Source organism: Apteryx rowi, unplaced genomic scaffold (assembly GCF_003343035.1).
Source record: "Apteryx rowi isolate R43461 unplaced genomic scaffold, aptRow1 scaffold_68, whole genome shotgun sequence".
NCBI classification, from domain to species: domain Eukaryota; kingdom Metazoa; phylum Chordata; class Aves; order Apterygiformes; family Apterygidae; genus Apteryx; species Apteryx rowi.
In genome coordinates this window covers 432636-452529 of record NW_020450960.1, presented here as the reverse complement: position 1 = coordinate 452529, position 19894 = coordinate 432636, and the positions used below count along the sequence as shown (strand labels likewise).

The following is a 19894-nucleotide window of genomic DNA, read 5'->3' as shown; positions in this document are numbered from 1 at the left end:
GCAAGCTGCATCCACCTGTGCGCACAGCAGGCTCTGCTGAAAGCGGCACAACCTGCCTGGAGGAAGGGGGGCCAGGAAGGCGCCTGCTCAGGCCACTGCCTGGAGACCAGTCATACCGAACAGCAGCTGCCTGGAGAGAGGAGAGGCAGAAGGAGGTTATTACAAGTGCAACAAGAGCACTGGAAGGCCACATAGCCACAGGGCTAAGCATGAAGACACGTGGTTTGGAGGAAGAGAAACAGACGATCCATTCAAACAAAAACAGTGAAAAATGCCAGGCTTCCCGTGGGTGCCCATCATCACTGTGTCCATCCACCCGTCAAAGCCCCAAGGCAGGGAGGGCAGAGCGCAGGCTGACAAGGAGAACGGCTGAGGCCTGAGGAAGGCAACAGCAACTCAGCTCTTGCTCTAAGCTTATTTTCTTCAGGGAGAGCTAATTCTACCAGGGTCAGAAAAAGAAGTTTAAAAGTCCATACTATGCCATCATAAAATGAAAAATTTCATGTAGAAAGGCAAGAGAGGAAGATTTTAGAGTTAAAATATATTAAACACCTATAAGGATTAATAAACTATTTCAGGTTCTGAACGAAATCCTCCCTCTTCAGAGGGCAATCTTGGACGGACAGCACAGCAACCAATGGCAGAGCTGGCAGGATGCACCCTGTATCATTCCTGACATGAAAATCGAATGTTTGCTCAAGAGATCAGCTGTTAATCTTATTTAAAAAATGTATACAAAATTAGTTAAGCCAGTGGGCTTAAGCACATTCTTTGCATTCAACAGGAAGTCAGGAACTGAAAACATTTGGGCAGTTTGGATCTGTCATGATTCAAACAGACACTTAATTGAAGGAGGAAGTCCAAGAGCAGAGGAGTAAGATATGAACACATCAGAAACTTCTCCCAAGCCAAGTAAATCCCTTTTACCAGATGGTTAGAAAACCCATGGCTTTCAAATTGCCAGAAGAGATTCTTACCAACCTCTTCTCTTCTGCCTGTCAAGGGCAGAAGAGGTTTGGGAGGCGAGAGAAACAGGCAGACCCAAGCACCATACTGCAGGAACCTTCCCTTGCCACATGCAACACCCACCAAGCAAAAGGAGCCTGCTGGCCCCTAACAGCTTGCAAACAAACAGGTTTACTACAGGGGGACTTGTAACCTGCTATAGGGCTGCAGGCAGCAGCTGCAGACATGGCCAGGGTGACCATAATAGGAAGAAAGACAGGAGAGCCAAGTTTCAGAGAGCGTGACTGAGCACAGGAACTTTGGTGCGATTAGAGGAGCAGGGAGGCACAGTCCTGGCAAACGGTTGCTCGTATCAACTCTTAAAAAGGAGTAAAGAGCAAGCGTGCAACTGCTTGCTGAACTCCTGCTCCCTTCTCCCCACAAGGATGTTAGTCATCCCATTTAAGAGAGAAGGGTAAGCTCCCATTTAAATATGGTAACAGTGATGTCAAAAAATTAAATCTCCAGGGCATTTTCCCTCCAGTTACATGTGCTTCTATAAAAGGTGAATTCTGCCTTGCTGTCTCTTCCCCAAAGAGAACCAAAGTGAGGTTCCCTGGCATGAACTGCTCCACGCTGCAGTGCTAACTCTGGTCACTTTGGACATCAGGTTCTCTTCCAAAGGGCTCCCTCTCTCTGAAGCCCATCTGTTTACGTTACACCAGCCTGGCAGCCCAAAATGTTTTTCTGGAAATAAACTGCATTAGTTATGAAAACATCTGAGGAGGACAGTGGAGAAGAATCAGAATAAGCTAAAAAGGCTATTAACACCCTGAGCTAGTGGGATTACTGTCAGGTTCTACAAGTAATAGCTGGATGCGAGAGTAGCTTTCAAAGTCTTTCTCCTAAATATTTTGAATGTTTTCGGTTTCTACAGATCTCTCAGTCCCATGCCTTAGGGTGCCTCTACTGCACAGCCAAGCTGCGCTCTCAGCGCTGGGAGCAAAACATGTATGCCACACACTCCTGGCAGTGCGTCGGCACAGCTGACCACCTGATAAAAGACAGCTTTCAATAAGCAGATAATCTATTGCTGTAGGAGTTAGAGTCAGAGAAACACCCCAAAGCTAAGGGAAAAAATAAAGTCTCAACAGGCAGGACAGATGTACAGGAAGGTAACTGATGAATCTCAGTGATGACAAAGTAAAAATCCACCTGAAGCTCCATAAAAGATTTTTTTTTTAAAGTAGTTTCAAGACACATGATCATCCATGTCACAGCACTTAAAACAGCCACCGAATCCAATATTCAGAAAGTCATATTCCCTAGATGTTCTCAGGGAGACCTGAATTTCTGTGATTTGGGATATGTGCTTCCAGAACAGTCATCTGCTTCAACATCCCATGGACTGCACCCTTAGCAACACTGGGCTGCGTACTGAAAGCAGGTGCACACAGGCTTCAGACTTTCTTAGTCTGAGAAAATAAACCCTGTCAATGCTAATTTCAGTCATGAAACTCCCTGTGCTCTGATTCCAAGAGGAAGTCGCTTTGCGACAACTCAGAGAAGGAAAGAACACCGCAGGGTTTAAGGCACCAAGGCTCGCTGCTCGTGCGTGATATGCACCAGCGGGCAAAGCGCAGGCTCAGCAGCGGCACTTCCAGGGGCCATCACAAAGAGGCTGCCAGTGTCAGACCTTACCAGCACCTCACACGAAATTCTCAACGCGCGAACATGCTTAATTCCTATCTGCTTGTACTATCTGGGCCTCAAAAGTACTAGCAAAAATGCCATCAGTGAAGGGGTGTGACAAATCATATCATGGCAGTAAGCCAACATCAAACTCATGAACTTCCTTAGCTTTCCTTTTTCAACTAGAAAATTGGGCCAGAATGAGGAACTTGTTACTTGCGCAAGGCTGAATAGGCATTTCAGACATCTTGCGCAGACCGTACATTAATCATCATGCTACTGGCAACAAACAGTAATGCAAAAAAACCCCCAAAAAACAAAAAACAAACTCTAAAGATAGCCATCAACCGTATGAAGCAAATTAATGGGCAGTGGCTGGCCTCCAGGCCCCAAGTTTCACACCAAGTCTGTGTAGAAGCTAATCTGGAAAGTCAAATGCCCGTTGCTTAGAAATGGATTAATTTATAGGTGAACCTTCTTTGTCCGTGTCAGTATAAAGTGATGGACAAGAAAAGGAGTGGGAAGGAACCACTGGATGAGGTTCCACCAAGAAAGCCATGAAGAGAGTATATATACATGCACACACAACTACAAATTGGTACATACAGTGCCTCACTTTATCTGCCTGTTGTAGCATGTTTTTCTTGTCTGCATACTATAGCCTTTGAACACCACGCCAGCGTGATCACAGTCGCTCACGAGGAACAGGGCCCCCTTCATGAAGTCAGTATTCTCTGGGAAGCAAACATACACCCACAAAGACTGGACAGGGGAAAACACATTCATGCCCCAAACTCAAAAGACAGTTCTGTTCCTTACACAGAGCCTAAGATGTCCACAGAGAATTGCCAAATACTCCCAGGGCAGAAACCTGGTAAGATCAACATAATATCCTTGATATTACGAAAAGAAAAAGGGAGTCCCACAGAGTAAATACGTTGTGAGGATTATAATCTAGTAATAAAAGTTTAATTTCGGACTGAATTGATTTATGCCCACATAAACCAGCAAAGTTGGCCCATAGCCATATAAATGCCTAACTGCTTATTTGAATGTACAAATGGAGGACTCCGGCAATACTGTTTCAAAATCTCTTTGCCCCATGCAGTGAAGGTCATATCTAGTACACTGGAATTCAAACGCTGAAAGCATGACAGGAAATGACTAACTGCACACTCAGGCCAATTTACCTTCATCTTAGATCCACTCAGCACACCAAGATCATGCAATTCAAATAGACATCACAGCCTCCATGCAGAAAAAAAATAATCAGACTGCTCTAGTTGCTAGGTTTTGGGGTCTACACATCTCCGTACAGAACTCACTGCAAAATGAAGGAATTCTGCTCTGTTTCCCTAAACTTTTCTTACAATTCAAGCCATATGCTATAGTTTTTACTATTCCTTCCCCCTCAGAGGCAGTTGTTTTTTTTAAATGGAGGATGAAACCATTCTTATTTCAGAGGTGATATATAATTTAAGCCAGTGTTTACAAAGCCTTTTGTAGTCCCTGGATAAAAGGTACGTACAGCATTACACCTCTGTTTTGCACAGAAAGGCATTCAAGGGGCTGCTTCAAGCTTGCTTCTAAASAAGCATGCGCTTGGCATTGTGGACAGGCAGAATGGGAAGGATGCAGCTGCAGTGCACGTGCTTTGCGCTTGCATGCTGAAAAGCGAACCTGCTTGGTTGGAGCCCAATCCCTTATTAACTGTCTTCTCCAGAAAGCCTGGCAGCTCTTTTGCTGATTAAGGGTCTGCTCAACTTCAGTTTTTATAAACAAAGCAGCTTTTACTTACAGGAGCAAGCAAAGACACATAAATCAGACATTTTATTTAATGCACGCCTATTATTTAAAGAGCAAAGATTTCTTTTACCCCCCTAAATTTGATCAAAATATGCCCTTTTTGATTTGATTCTTTGTCTCCCAAACTCAAGCATTTGCAGTTAGTTTCTCGCATATAACCAGATATACCAACTGTGAAGACAACCTACAGTCACAGCCCTGGCACTTTTGTGCCTTTCAAGGCTGTTCTGGCATGCAAAATCAGCAGAGCAAAGCAAGTGCTGGGTACGAGGTGGCAGAGGAGACACAAAAATGTCACTCGTGTGCCACATGTTCTTGCCAGCAGCCTCTCCTGCTGTCTAATCAGTAACTGCGGGCACCTGTGTGCTGGCTACCTGCGTGAGAAGTACAGTCTCTGTCTAAAGGACTTTTTACAGCTGCTGGTGTCCCTTGCAAGGAAAGGCAATTACAACTCTAACTCCCAGCATATCAGCACCTTCTAAATCTGGGGAAGGATTGAATCCTGGCAAAGACTGATTGTCTCAGGTTACCATCCCGAGAACTGCTTGCTTGTGGTCTGAAACAAAACTAAGATCATCTGTTGCCTGGGAGATGCTGTGTGTGCCAGCTGCAGCCGTTCTGAAAAAAGGTAACTCTACAAGGGCAGCATAGCTGAGCCTTGCGAGTGCAAGAAACTGCCGAAAGGAGACTGGCAGGGGATCCTGGAAAGCAGGAAGACAGTCTTGTCTTTTAAACACTGCCTTGCCAAGTTTCCACCTCATGTGGCTGATGCTGTCTTGGCTTGATGAGCTGGTCCCCAGGTATCATTTACTTTAACCATACAGAGTTAGTTATCCACAAGTCAGGCTCCTTGTTAGAGCATTTCTCACTGACATCCTTTTAAATTACTCTTAAATATTGCACATTCTAAATAAGAGAAGCCATCAGTTAAAATCATCATACATTTTACATAAAATCTAAGAAGCAAGTCCTTGTGAGGACTAAAAAGATTTGCAAGAAGCAACATGCCTTCCAATTTCTGCCATGCTCTGCTGCAATACTTTGAGATACAGAATCTTTGGTACCTATAAAGAGGAAGACCATCACCACATCCACAAGACTAAGCAGAATGGCTATTACAAATGGGCACAAATGCTCATAAAGTTAAGTGTGAATGCCTTCATGTCACACAGCTAAACATGAGGTTTCCAAAACTTATGCCCCTGCAGCGCTACTGCTTGCACACTGACTGCACTCGAATCTGGGCCATGCAAACACCTAGCAATGCTGCTGGCAGGCAGCACGGGGAAGCACATGTGCTGCCTGTGCCTAAAAACTCAAGAAGAGATGAAAACTGCTCCTTTACAGAAAGGAAGCACCCTACATAAACAGAGAAGAAACAACAACATTAGAAAGCCCCTGACCCAGGCCTGTGGCTCATTTTCAGCACCTCATCCTCTCACACAAATCTGAGATTTATGCAGAGATTTGCCAAGATACCAAAAGAACAGAACAGCCAGGGTTTTAAGTAACAGAGGGCCCTCTAACCCAGACTTTAAGGTAAAGACCAGGAAGAGCTGATGTTTCAGCCCCTGAAGCAGAGGATAAGAAAAAATGCCCGATTTCTTAGCTGCAGTGAAGTTGTTCCACGCTCATTCACTGAAAGCAACAGCAGCAGCTTGCATCCTTCCCAAGAAAGCGCGGCTGTACCAGCGCTAGAAAGGGAAGGCACAGCAGGGTGCTCTGACGAGACRAAAGAGCTCCCAAAGCTGTTTGCACGCTTGGGCAGCTGGAGGATCGTGGGCTGCGCTTCAACAAGGAAACACCACTACCCTGACACCTCCTCTCTGTTCTCCCAACTGATCAAAACAAAAATGTTTTATTTGCAGACTGTTTGTCCCAAACCAGCAAATCCCCACAAACAAAAACTTAGACCAGTTCTCTAACTGTTACCTTGCATTGCTGAATGCCCTGGATCAGCGTACAACCCAATGTGGTCTCAATGGCAGCAGCAATACCCGAAGCCAATGCAAGACTGGCTCTCCCGAGGACTCAGCGGAGTCAGTTACAGCAGGTGTGACACACAAGAGCCTCTCACTAGTAAATCATCACTTCACTAGCAAAACACTCAAGTGCTTGCCCAGAAACAAAAGCAGTCACATCATAAACCAGAGACTGACCTCAGCACAGGGATTGCATTTCCTACAGAGGTTCAGATTTCATTACTTGTGGCTGGAAATTGGACTCTTACAATTAAAGTTACTCTAAATTTTCATAAGAAACATAAGAATCTCAGATTCCAATTTTGTCAGATATAGTAGACTTCTGAAACCTTTTTGCCCCTCAATGTCATGGCAACAGAAAAGAACAAACAAGCAAGACTCATAACAGAAAGTTAAATGCTAATAAACATCATTATTAGCCTTACCTACCAAGTCAGGTGCTAATGAAGGCAGCAGCAGAACTTTCATTGATTTCCACTGGAAAGGATTAGTGTTATTGAAACAGAATGATCTACTTGGGGTCCATTTATTCAAAATTTTTGAACTGCCCCCTTCCCCTCTTACTCAGAGTTCCAGTTCTGCATCTTCTTCCAAATTAAAACTCAAAACTAGAAAAGATCTGAAAGCACAGATTTGACCATTCCTTAGTTGAGTCATTGTTCCACAGAGCATGAAGCATGATATAATCCGTGCGCATGGTCCAACACCTTTACCAACTTGAAGTGCATTTGTGGTTTTCCACACACAACTCTTCAGGGTCTCCAAAAGCAACGCATGCAAGACTTCGATACAAGCTCAGGGGGCCAGATTTAATCTTCCTGTGACTTACATGACGTTTGTGTAGGGTGGAGAAATACAAGAGAAAACTTCTCTTGGCCGAGTTCCATGCAACACATTGTGTACTTTTCGCTATTAATGACTCCTTGGTAAGTACCACTATTACTCTACATAATCCAGAACACTCTGAATGAGATATTACAGCAATTTTCTTGGCATCAAAGTGTTCACTGAGTTAAGGATAGTCAGTGAAATACCTTAAAATTTCATTGCTGGCTTTTCTATGTAAAAATTTCCACATGCTGAGAAAAGGGGCAGGTGAAATTACCTAATCCTCACTCCAGTATACGAACTAAATATTAGTGTCCTTAAATGGAATGTAGTTTAACTCCCTGTCTCCCTATTGCAGATAACACAAACATATGTGATGATCCAGTGCAAGACCATTAGTGGAAGAGTGCTTAGTTTCCAGAGTTAAACAGACCTGAAATCCTGTACCTTTCACAGGATTACTGCTTCCTCCATTCCCTGCTAGATGTCACCAGCAAAAACATTATTTACCCTCACAGCACCAGCAGGGCAGGGAATTATTTTACCCCCCTACTGGGACCCGCACCCCGGAAGGTTTTGGCACAAGGCATGCCTGGTAGAGCTAAAAATAAAACCAAGATCTGAGTCCTGTCCAGTGATTAAGCTGGAAAGCTTCTCTCCCCTTCTGAGATGGAACATCTATCCCAATCTACCTGGAAACCGCAAAGTCCACTAATGCATGTTATAGACCCATGTCCAAATGCATTCCACAGACCAAACTCCTTGTGAAACACAGGCGAAAAGGAGAGGGAGAGACAGATGGACACAGTCCTGTGCAGTTACTCTGCATTCCAGATCTTTTGTCCAAATAACACTGTGTCTTTGCTAGACAGTCCTGGTAATTAAACTTGGGGCTTTAAAAATGAGCAAGATGACCCAGAAGATGGCACTGGAATAGTGAAACACCAAGAGTTATCCCTCTGTTCAAACTGTATAAGTTCTGAAGAGTAAAAAAGCCATTTTTTCTTAAATTAGGGTGGTAGAATTCCAAGGCAAGATCAAAAGCCTGACAAACATCAGTAGTTTAGACTAGTACTTGGGATCATGAGTCTCAGAAGTAGTTCTTGCACTCAAAGACAGTTCAGGATCTGCTTTTTTTGTTTCTTCACAATCCTAGCATCCTAGGCAACATCTAGGAATACCACCATCAGCTGTAGACCTCAGAGGGATATTTTGTCTTCAACCACGTTGAAGTCAGGCCTTTCAGTTAGACATGTTATATTATTATTCAACTTCTTCTGAGCCTGAAAACCCAGAACATTTTTCCATAGCAGTACTAAGTTAATATATATGCTGTTTTAGTAGCAAACGGCATGATCTGCAGCCACTGACTGAACTACGACAGAAGTTACCCAACTTCTAATACACTCACATGAAGGAAATCCTGTGGGCTTGGATTGTTCAAAAAAAATCAGGTTGCTTTAGGGTTACAGGAACAACACATGTCCAGAATGGTCTTTAAACTGATAAGATATGGGTTGCAAATCAACTGCCAACTGTTTTTACAATTTGCATTTCATATTAAAAAAAAACAACCCTCTCCAAAGACCTCAGGAGCCAGAGCTCAGCCTGGAAAGGATTTTTATGGTCACACTGTAAACCCACAGAGAGTAGGGGTCTAGAACGGAAACAGTTCATTACAGCCAAAACACTGATCTTGGGTTCTGCCTGGAACAGCTGGGATTATTTCCCCAGTTAAGCAAATTACTGTTACTAAAACCCACTCTCATATTCAAAGGCACTTGTAGAAGATGCTGAATAATCACTCTTCTTCCCAGATAACAAACTAAGAGCTGAATGCGTTGAGGGGTTTCTGTGTGAGCACTTGAAATTTGGATAAATAAATCCAAAATATCAAGGCCATATTTACATTACAGGGTAATAATTAAATATCTATAATCTTGTGGTTCCAATATTCTAGGGTTTTCTATGCACTAAAATATTTATTCATGTAAAACATCTGTAGCAGCTGGAAGACATTCATTTGGCCTGCTAAGATTCATTAGTTTAAAAATACATAAATAAAGTGTTCATTTTACTTCCAGAAAGCTAACACTGCTCTCAGTTCTGCTAGGGTGCTTGGTGAATAATGCTTATGCAATCTTCTCAGCAGGAGGTATCAGATATCATAGTTTCACAAATGCATACAAATATCTGTTAACTAAAACAAGGCTTGTATTTGGGTTAATGCTCTTTTGTGAACTGGTATAGACTAACCCAAGTCATTCACAGCAATATGAAAACTAGCTTGCAAATAGTTGAATCCCTGTTTTCATTCTCTTTCTCCTATCCTCCCGAACTCAAGTGCTCAGGAAACTGATGAAACTTGCTTTTAAATTTACTGATTAACAGAAGTTTCTCTTCAGAACTGGGATTCAGATGCCTGTGCTAAAGGATTACAAAACAAAACCCCATGCATACTCCTTTCTCTCCAAGAAGTTCCTGCATAATCTAATAAACTTTCTAAAAAAAAAAAAAAATCAGAGTAAACAGGGGGAACAACTGAGACCATAAAAGTGTTGAACTTGGCTTAATATCTGTAGGGACTCACTCTTCCGGGCAACAGTTTGCAAAGGGTTATTTCTTGGCTAGCCATTTTTCTTTTGCTGGAAGATGCTGAGGTTTTAGTGAAGTTTCTGCAGAGTATGCAACAGTATTCAGCATTCGCTCAGCTAATGAGTTAAATCGTTGCAGCTCTCCGATGACTTGAAGATTATGGGTGTAGAAAGAGGGAATGCTCGGCTAGGGGAACGTTCAGCAGCCGCGACCAAACTGCGGTTAAAACAGACACCAATGATCCTATTCAGCTCCCAAACCTCAGACAGTTTCCATTTTCTCAATAACAAAGCATTTTTGTGGAGTGAGGTAACAGGCCTCCATCTGCCAGGTCTAACTCTCCACTAAGATTTCCTAAGAGTGTGGCTGAATGAGGGCTGGCCGGCTAAGCTGGAGACAGCGTGCAAAAGGCAGGCGCCCTTTACGCCTGAGAAACAAAGGGACACAGCTGTAGCAGGACAAACTTGGAGAGAAGCCTTTTTGGGACAGCCACACATTCTCCTAGGAGTTTGCATCAAAAGTAACCTGAAGTACACTCCAATCAGTGTACAACAGGAGAGCTCAAGAGGCTGAGGAAAGAGTGAGACTTTTCACTAAGGATGGACTGGATCAGGCAGGAGGAAACAGAGGACAAACACATGTAACTTCAGTACTTAGCAATCCAGCATAGAAATGTCAGAAGTATGAAGCATTGTGATTTAAAAAGTGAACACAGCTCTCTGAGTGCATCTGAAGAGATGCACCGTGAAAATGGGAACATAACCACCCTGCTCCCTGGAGGACGGCAGCGCACAGGATGAGCTGCTCAAGCAGGGACATATCCTTCCACATCTGAGATGTTTTATTTCCAAGCCAGAGCAAGTTACAGCCTGGGAACAGAGGTCAGCTTTTTATTTATTTATTGGCAGCCTGTAGTTTGGCATCTCAGTTTCAGGGATGCTAAGCACCTGCATCCTTCCTTTTGATTTCAGGCAAAGTCAGTGTTCACCTTCTCTGAAAAGCAGGCAATTCACTCAGGTTCAGATACAGATTCTGCCTACTGTCAGGACCCCCAAATCTGACTCTGGCCTCCTTCTTTAAGCTGTCACTTGTTAGTCAGCTCCCTTGCAATTCCCAGAGTCTTAGCTCCGGATTCAACATATCCCAACTACCTGCCCTACCAAAGGATCAGCAGATGGGACCACCACAACCTCAGGCTCACTCGTAAAAAACAAAGGCAAAATCCTTGGAACAGCACAGGGAGATGAGGCTGGCTGGAAAGAGCTGGGAGGAAAAGGTGGCTGTGCAGCACACAGGTCAGGAAAAGATCTTCATGGCATATGTGAGAGTCTTCTGATCTATTTTTTGTCCCTGCATATAGAAGGCTTTAAAAAGTAATGCAGGAGATCCTACTGCACACTGCAGTAGCCGGTGCAAATAGATGACCTGTGACTTGAGCAGGTCAGAACATACAGGACCCAACTTAGTTACTTCTCTGGTAAATAGTGCTGCCAAGGGCAGTTATTCATGCCACTTGGAGCCCTCATTCTGCCTGCATGACAGGAGCCATCCGAATACAAGTTTTTTAATCACAATTCAGGGGGATCAGAAAACATTTACAGAGAATCTATTCTGATGACTATTTTTAGTCTGCTACATCAGATTTTGTATTTACAAGGACAACAACACAGATTCACAAGCAAAAACCGCCTCAAAGTCATTTTGCACAACTTCTCTTGCAATTTACACCCTCCAGATCCATGACATTATGGCAGTGCAAAGGAAGAAGCAATGAGGATAGAAATGTAGGTGTAGATGGTCCAACAAGCACCACAGCATCAACTTTACACACTTCTGCTATTATGCCACAAAGCTTTGTAGCCAAGAACTCAGTAAACACATTTAAACCCTATTTAGTACTAGGGAAATGCTGAAATCTGTGTACTCATATATAATAGTCACAAGCACTAACAAGCAACAAACTCCAAAACACATGGAGCAGCTGAAACTTCTCTCAACTCACCTGCAACTCCAGTGAGCAATGCACTAATTGAGAGAAATGTCACTACCAAAGATGCCAATTCTCTAACCATCAGTCCTAACTTCTGTAGATGAGACACAGCCCCACAGAAACACATTGATGCAAACCAAGGAGGAGCTTTTTAATATCATAAGATACGGGGTATATGTCCACCTCTGCTGCTAATTTGCTGAATGGCCTTGCACAATTTCCTTCCCAGCTATACATCAACATTTTCCCATCTAAAGCAAAGGTAATTCTTCAGCTGGCTTTGTGAAAGCCTTTGCATTTCTACAGCACATTCTCCTGGAGTTTTGAAAGCATTAATACTGATCTCCTCAGTATCCAGTTTAATACCGGGCACCCAGCTGGATACCCAGAAAACCCAGCTGGCAAGTGGCATACCTTCCTTTCCCAGTCATGACAAAACATTTCCCAAGCCAGTTTTCTTCTTATGAAGAATGCTGCTGTCAAATCTCAAAAATCCACATTGCTAATACTTGCCCTAATGCAAGGTCAGCCAAAGAGGACTTCCATCAGAGCTGAGCTCTGCTAGAGAAGGCTCCCTGGAGATTACAAGAATAGTACACTCAAGCCCAGATGGCAACAACGTGCAGAGCACATTTCCAGCAAACACAGTGACTGGGCAGAGGACTATGTAAACTGACTGAAGTCCACCCTGATGTCTGCCATCTGCTAGCTAGATGCAAAAATCTAAGCTGAGACCAGTGGGAAAGGTCAGGATAGTCTTACAGACTCTCAAGATACTGCTTTTGTTCTCACTATTAGCTTCTCAATTCCTTTGTTAAAGATACTAATCTCTCTGTAAGGCAGTTATTTGGAGCCAAGAGTTTATGTATTATTGCAAAACATATGCTTAAAAGAGACTGGAAATGATGTTGGCAGTGTTACAGAGGGGAGCAAAGCACAGCTTTGGGTCAAAACAAAACAAAAAACCCCTAAGCTAGTAAGCAATTCCCATGTGATAGTTTGGAAGAGCCAGCAAAAGCTTGTTCTAGAAAGAAAACAATACTGTGAGAACGAAGCTAACAAGAGCTGGCTCTTGAAAAAATAAAAAGGCCAGTAATGAGCCAGCATATCACCAACAGCACATATCCAAGAGAATCTTTCTGGGAAACCAACTCAAGTCATTACGCTGGAAAGCCCTTAGGGATTAGGGACCTTGAGGCTAAAAGCTGGCAAATTGCTTTATCAGTTAAAGCAGGTTCCAATGTTTTCTACTGTGTAAGAATAATTTGTTTTAGCCTACAGGTCTCTACAGAGCAACAGGTAAATTCAGGCTGCTTCCTCTGGGAAGGGAAATTGAGTGCTCAGTGAAGCCCTGCCCAGATGAGGGACATTTTTAGGATGTTTCCCACCATCACTGACATTCCTTCAGCCAAACACCCAGGCCTAGAATGCTCGGCCTGTTGGCTTTCCTTGCACTCCTGGTGCTCTCTGAGCTGCTGCTGTGCACCAACTGTGTGTCGATTACCTGGTGGGAAAATCATCTGAGCTGTTTGTGCTAGCACTCCACCAGTGAGCAGTCGCCACAAAAATGTGATGACTGTGCCTCCACAAAAGCATCTTCTGGAGGCTCATTCACCCAAAATGGAAGCAGTTAGAGCAATTATTTTGATGCAGCCTGTCTTCCAGAGGGACAAAGAAGAGACCTCACTATCTCTGTAGAGCAGGACAAAGGGAAGACTTTTGTCTGAGGTCTTCTATTTCCAGTCCAGCTACTCATAGTTACAGGATCATACTGGGAGCACAGGAGAAAGTGTGATCTCCAGCTGCACTTCTGTGCTGGCAGAGAAAAATCCTGCCTTAGCAGGGGATGTCAAGGTGCAATCCAGCGAGTTTCCCCCTCTTCCAACTCCTTTTCTGATTAATGTTGCCATCGTCTTTGCAATTGACCTACATAACATGTTCAGGCAGCACTAGAAGTATTTCCTATTCGCACTTCAATAGTAGCAAGATCTCCACATCTGGAAAGGTATTTCTCAGGAAAGTCACACCACAGGTGGCTGAGGGGTATCTTTCCCAGGAAAGGAAGAGAAGCACCCTGGCTTGTCTCAGTTCTTCAGTAAGACTTCCTGGCTGCAGAAGAACAAAGGTTGCCCAGGAGCAGAGAAAACATATGCTGTGCCTGTGCCCAAGCCCTAACTAATCTGAACAATGTGGGCAGAGTATTCAATTACCTCATTTCCAGGTGTGCTGTCAGCATGAGTCCTGACTGGCTTAGGATGAAAGAGGAAAAACTGTTCCTAGATCTGGACTTGTCTTCATCGTTTATGGTAATTATTGCCCGGCAGCCTTTAATCCTTTAATGTCATCTCACACTCTCAGCCTTCAGTCTCTCTACAACCTTTTGATCAGCTGCTTACCATTCTGCCACAGAAGCAGCTGAAGGACACAGCGTGAGAGACCATGAACTCACCGGGACATAAGGCCATGCCAACCCAGCCCACAGAAAAAGAAAAGCAAAGAAAGACACTGTAAAAGGACTTGGGCAGTTCAGCCAACTTCAGACAAATAGCGATTATGTATGCTAGCAACATAGGAGCACTTATGACAGATGTATATCTAAACAATTACACTATCTATCCAGCTATTCACTTCAGTACCACAGCCTTTAATAACACAGTACTCAACAGCACTACTCCATGCATCACAGGAATACAGGGAGTTTCCAACACCAATCACTCCATAGTGCTTTCACACACTGAAAGATTTTTGATCCTCTCCAAAAACTCATCCCTTCCTTTACTGTAAGCCTAAGCACTCCTGATATGCATGTAGACATCTCATCTCTTTACAAACCCTCCCAGACTACTGATCTCAATGTTATCTTACAGCAATGAGCTTCAAAGGCTGTGTACTGAATAAGTGAAAAAGTCAATTGATAAAGTACTTTTTGTCAACAAGGAAATGGACTGTTGGGAAACACAGCAAAGTATTCCAAAGCTGCACAGACTGCCACAGCATTACCAGGTCTCAGTTGAGGAAGTGCTAGCCTGGAGTTTGTGCAAAATATCCTTTAACACAGGCACTAGATCCTCAGCAGCTCAAGAGACCGCTTTCTTCTTCAAAGCATATATATACATATAGTTTCCCTATGGCAGTAGAAAGTTAGTTATACCTGATCTACATCACCTTGTTTTCAAGTAACTGAGCTACAAAAACTAAAGCTGAAAACAAGCAAGCAAAAACCACACATCTTTGTGCTACAGCATGACTGTTTAGCCCATAACAGCTATTCAGTATCTGTTATCTCTACAGTTTTTTTTATTAGCTCATGTATACTTTGGCTGCACATCCAAGCAGTCATTTAACCAGGGTGAGAGAGGAAAATCTTGGACTCTCAACAATGGCAAAGCAGTTTAATCTGCCACTGGGGACAATGACTTGACTCCTATTGGCGTTTAGTACTGGCAGGGTCAAGTGTAACATGTGGTGAAGGAAGCACTCGGGAAGCAGAGCTGCAGCAGTTCCATCAACACTGAGTATTTCCTTGAGCTATTCAGAGATCCCTTTCCCTCTTGTGTGTAGAGAGAACAACTCCAGCTGTTCAGTCACCTGTACTGACATCTCTGCTCACTGGATTTATGAGTTTTGGGGCTGCTAACAGCTCCGGGTTGGATATAGCACATTCCTCTGGCCTACAGCTTAGACTTTCAAAACTAAGTTAGGAAGACTGAAGCAGTGAAGATTTTGTCCTTGGCATCAGCCCCTAGCTTTGGTCCTGGAAGCTGACTTGTATTCCTGAACAGAACTGGCACTGGGCAGGTTGGGCATAAGCATTAAAACAAGCTTTTGTCCAGCAGTGACTCCAGTTAGGAGGGTCAAGAATTTCTTAATATTTATCCATGGTGCTGATTTAAGAAGAATTATTTTTGTATAGGAGAAGCTCAAAACACTTTACAATAAAAGAACAATGCAACTTGCAAAATTGGGACAATCTACAGTGATATATTCAGAGGCAGATCAGAAATGATGAGAGTTAACGTTAACAGTCAGATGACCACAGACAAATAAAGTCAAAGTGAGATTGTACTAAGGACAAGAACAGAAATTTCACGATCTTTATTCCATTGCTATTTGTATGCCATGTTAACACATTTCTAAATAACTCTTGATTAAGAATTTTAAAACTATTAGCTTACTCTTAATAGCCATGCCTTTCTGGTTTCCTATAGAGTAATATCATCATCTCAGAGGGCTCCTATTGAGTAAAGGCAGAATCATTTGTTAAAACTGTTCTCCATTTAGCAAACATCAACAGACACAAAGTGAGTCACCAAGCAGAGGCAATTCTGCTAGGATGAAATACAGGAAGGTGGAAGCTGTGTGGCATTCTTCAGTTTTCCCTTTCCTTTCGCAATTAGACCCTTGATATTTTTTTCAACAGGAAAACTGACACTCCCCCCTCCTTGTAAACTGCTGACAATTCTATTTCACACCTGGCAAAGCCAATGCAAAACGGAAGGAAGAGAAGAAACAAAGACCAAGAACTTTTCTCAGCAACTATACCTCCCCAGAATGCAGCATTTTTCCTTCCAGCTGTAGCTAAAGATACACTACTTCTTCATGGATAAAGTCTAGTAACTACATATCAGTCACTGTGGGAAATGCCACCTCCTGTGTCTGGAAGGACCACAGAGCTAAGTACACTGCAGCAGCTTCATGGCAGCTGCTTCACAGAGCACAGTCAGAGCTGTCAAATCTGGCTATGGGACATAAATCCTACCGAAAGCAACAGAGCATGCGCAGCTGAACCCCTTTGCTTGCAAAGTCTCAACCCTCACACTTAAAATGTCCTGTCCTTTAAAAGTAATTCTAAACTGCTAAAACTCTTGGTAACAATATGAGATTAAATAATCACGGTAAGAGTTTTTCTCTGTGCCCCCTAACAACTGGAATTTTCCCTTTCCTAGATGCAGCTGGTGGCTACTGTTATAGCTGGTTTTTTTCCTTTCTTTACTTTTTTTTTTTAAACACTTAAATTTGTTCTGATAACATCATCAGGCAAAACATTTTCAATTTCTCTCTGAATTTTTTCACTTTGAGCCTCAAAATCACACTTACACCAGCAGAAATAGTCCAAGTCCCACAAAGAACGAGGGGTAGTAGATTGCATTCTAGACAAGAACACTGGACAGGAGAACAGCAAGTGCCACTTGCACCTTCTTGCCAGATCGAGCTAGATGCTCCATCAAGGGCACTGGCAATCCAAGAACAGATGTTGATCAGGGATACTGAACACCAAAGGAGGAACGGCTTCCTTACTGGAGCAATTACGAGGCCACTGTCCCAGTGAAGAAGCCTGACTTCTATTCAGACACAGCCAGTCAGTCAGTCCCCAATTTTCTGTAAATAACTGTCTATGGAAACTTTCTGACATGAAGGGTGAGGCAGAGGCAAACAGGGTTACATTCATCTCTCTTCTGAGGCTGCTGATGCAGTTAGGGTTCTTCAAGCATGACCTTATGCAAGCTGGGCACAGTGCAAATCCCACAAACACAGACCAGAACCCCAGCAGGCCACCATGGAAGTCTCGTGCATCAATGTTGTGATTACCACAAAAGCCCTTTCCCCAGGGGAAAAGGAATCACTTGAGCCTAAAGAGGAATCAACTTACTCTGTTTTCCTGTTGGTATTGCAGGAAGCAGCAGGCCACATAACAGCATCAGCTGAGCTGCAATTAGGAACACACAGTAGAAAGCATCTCGCCTAGTAGAACAAGCAGTAGAATAAGCGAGCCCTGGCTGCAAACTGAACCAAATGCTTCCAAAGGTGGTGCATTGGGAATTTCAGTAACCTGCCTGCAGAGAAGTTTTTCCTGACTCTGTCAGTTAAGGGTTTCAGACCTAGCAGCTTCAAGACAGAAGTGAACCCCTGAGCATCACCGAGCTAAATATATATAATATTCTAATATCCTTTTGAAATCTATTGACCAGTGAGCGTTGTCTATAGCCACACAAAGATCCCATTCTACAGAAAAAAGGATGTGTGAGCAGGGCAGATACAATGACATGGGCCAGAAGAAAGATTCCTGCCCTCTCTACCTATGACAGCCTCAGAGAGCTGAGCCACCCAAGTGCTGGCCACGTCCTCTGTCAGCATGACTTTTCAGAGTCTGTTCTAAAACAAACTGCAATGTAAACAGGAAGCAGAGCTGACAGAAGACGTGCTGCAGATGGCTGCAAGCCCTGCAGAGGGAAGGGCAATGACCTACCATCCTCCCAAAGGCCAAGGAACCAACCTGATCCTCAGCACGCTAGTCACTTCTCAGCTCTTTGGATGCTATTCTGAAGGCAGGGGAGATGCAACATTCAGGAATGTCCAAATTCTCCTCCAAAAGAGGCACCTCAAAAACATCTAACACAGAGACAGTGATACCCCAGAAGATGAGGACCAAGGAACTTCCCACAGGGCTTCCTGGAGGGGAATTCTGGGTCGTCCCAAACACCACCTTACCTTTAGTATGTCCCCACAATCCCCTACATACAGGCTTAAGGAGTTCTTGGTCCAAATCATACTTCTTGCTGTGAAGCATCCACTTCTGGGCACACAGCTACTAACAATATTGCCTGTATTTTTGTCTGTTAACACTATGCCAACCTTAAAAGTATTCAAAATTACAGCCCTAGCTAGGTAAGAATTAAACTAATGCCAGCAACTCTGCACCTATTTCAAGAAAAGTTACAGAAGTAACTGCAGAGGAAGAGGCAGCCATGTGGTCTCCATCCTATAAAAAGGAAGGAATGGCACAAAAATAAGACAGAAGAAATGACAGATTTCCCCTTTCCTGCCATACTGATGATAGCCTGTCTTTCAGGAAGCTAAACCATCTCTTGACAAAGCAGATCAGGGAAATGAGGCAGCCTCAACACCTCTGTAAACACCAGAAAAATATTACTCAAGTCAAAAACAGATTTTTAAATACCAGAGGCTTCAGAGGAAATATCCAAGAAAATGGTTCTCAAAAAGTGAACAGTAATGGAATATTTGACAATCACATATTGGTAGCAGCTGGAAAAGCCACAGATTTCAAAAGCTTGGTAGAGGAGTCAGAAAAGTATCTGTACATACAACCTTCTCCCAGCACTCTTCCCTAGCCATTCACCAGTGGCCTGTGCAGCTCATCAGACCTTTGGCCCAGTCCAGGACGGCCTTCCCTATGCTCCTATGATAGGTTTTCCAAATTGTCAATATTTCTTTATGATTTTCAAAAGAGGGAGACAATGAACAGATTAAATTCAAATCTAAATAGAGACACCTCAGTATCAAAGCCTACACAGTGAAGATAGGTAACCACCCTCACATCCCACCTATTCAGCTTTCAGTAAGTGCGAAGTAACTCCTCCTAATATGCTTCAGCTAGGCTAACCATAAAGTATATCCAGCATTTCCATGAAATCTCATGGAATGGGGAAAGCGATTAATATAACCACATGTACAAAATACTTAGAAAACTAAAAACCAAGAAAGAAAACATTATCTGAAAGAAACTATATAACAATGTAAAACTAAACCATGTACAGTAAAGAACATTTTGAAAAGCCACTGAGCTATTTCTTAAAGAAGTAAGATTCCAACTGTGACTTGAGTCATCCTCTAACAAAAAAAACAAAAAAAAGGCTTTGAGTAATCTTAATCCATCCCTCTCCTAGGACTCTTTGGACATAAAGCAACCATTTGGAAGGTGTTGAAAACTTCTCTATACTAGGTTTGAGCATTTGTTTTAACTTTGCTTCTGAGTTTATTGCTTGGATAAAGTTTTAGAGGTTGCTTAATAAAATACAATTTAAGGATTACAACTTTACAGTCTGGAAAAGAGACTATGGCGCCAAATTTTTTTCTTTCAGAAAATGACATAAACTGTACTTCGATCCAGCTGTCCAAGCGAGTTTACGTCTTGGTTAGTGACCCAGTAAACCCGAGCCGGTTCCCCCAGGATGCCCAGTTCCCACCCTTCCTCCTCAGACAACGCCGCGGACGCGGCTCGCGCGGGGCCCCGCGGCGCGGCCCCTACGGGCGGCCC

At 43.3% G+C, this 19894-nt stretch overlaps 1 protein-coding gene across 1 annotated transcript in view; it reads right to left on the bottom strand.

The window, feature by feature from the left end:
* The window catches only part of FHL3 (four and a half LIM domains 3), a 31707-nt gene that overhangs the window by 11275 nt on the left and 538 nt on the right, over nt 1-19894 (bottom strand). The window lies entirely within an intron of this gene.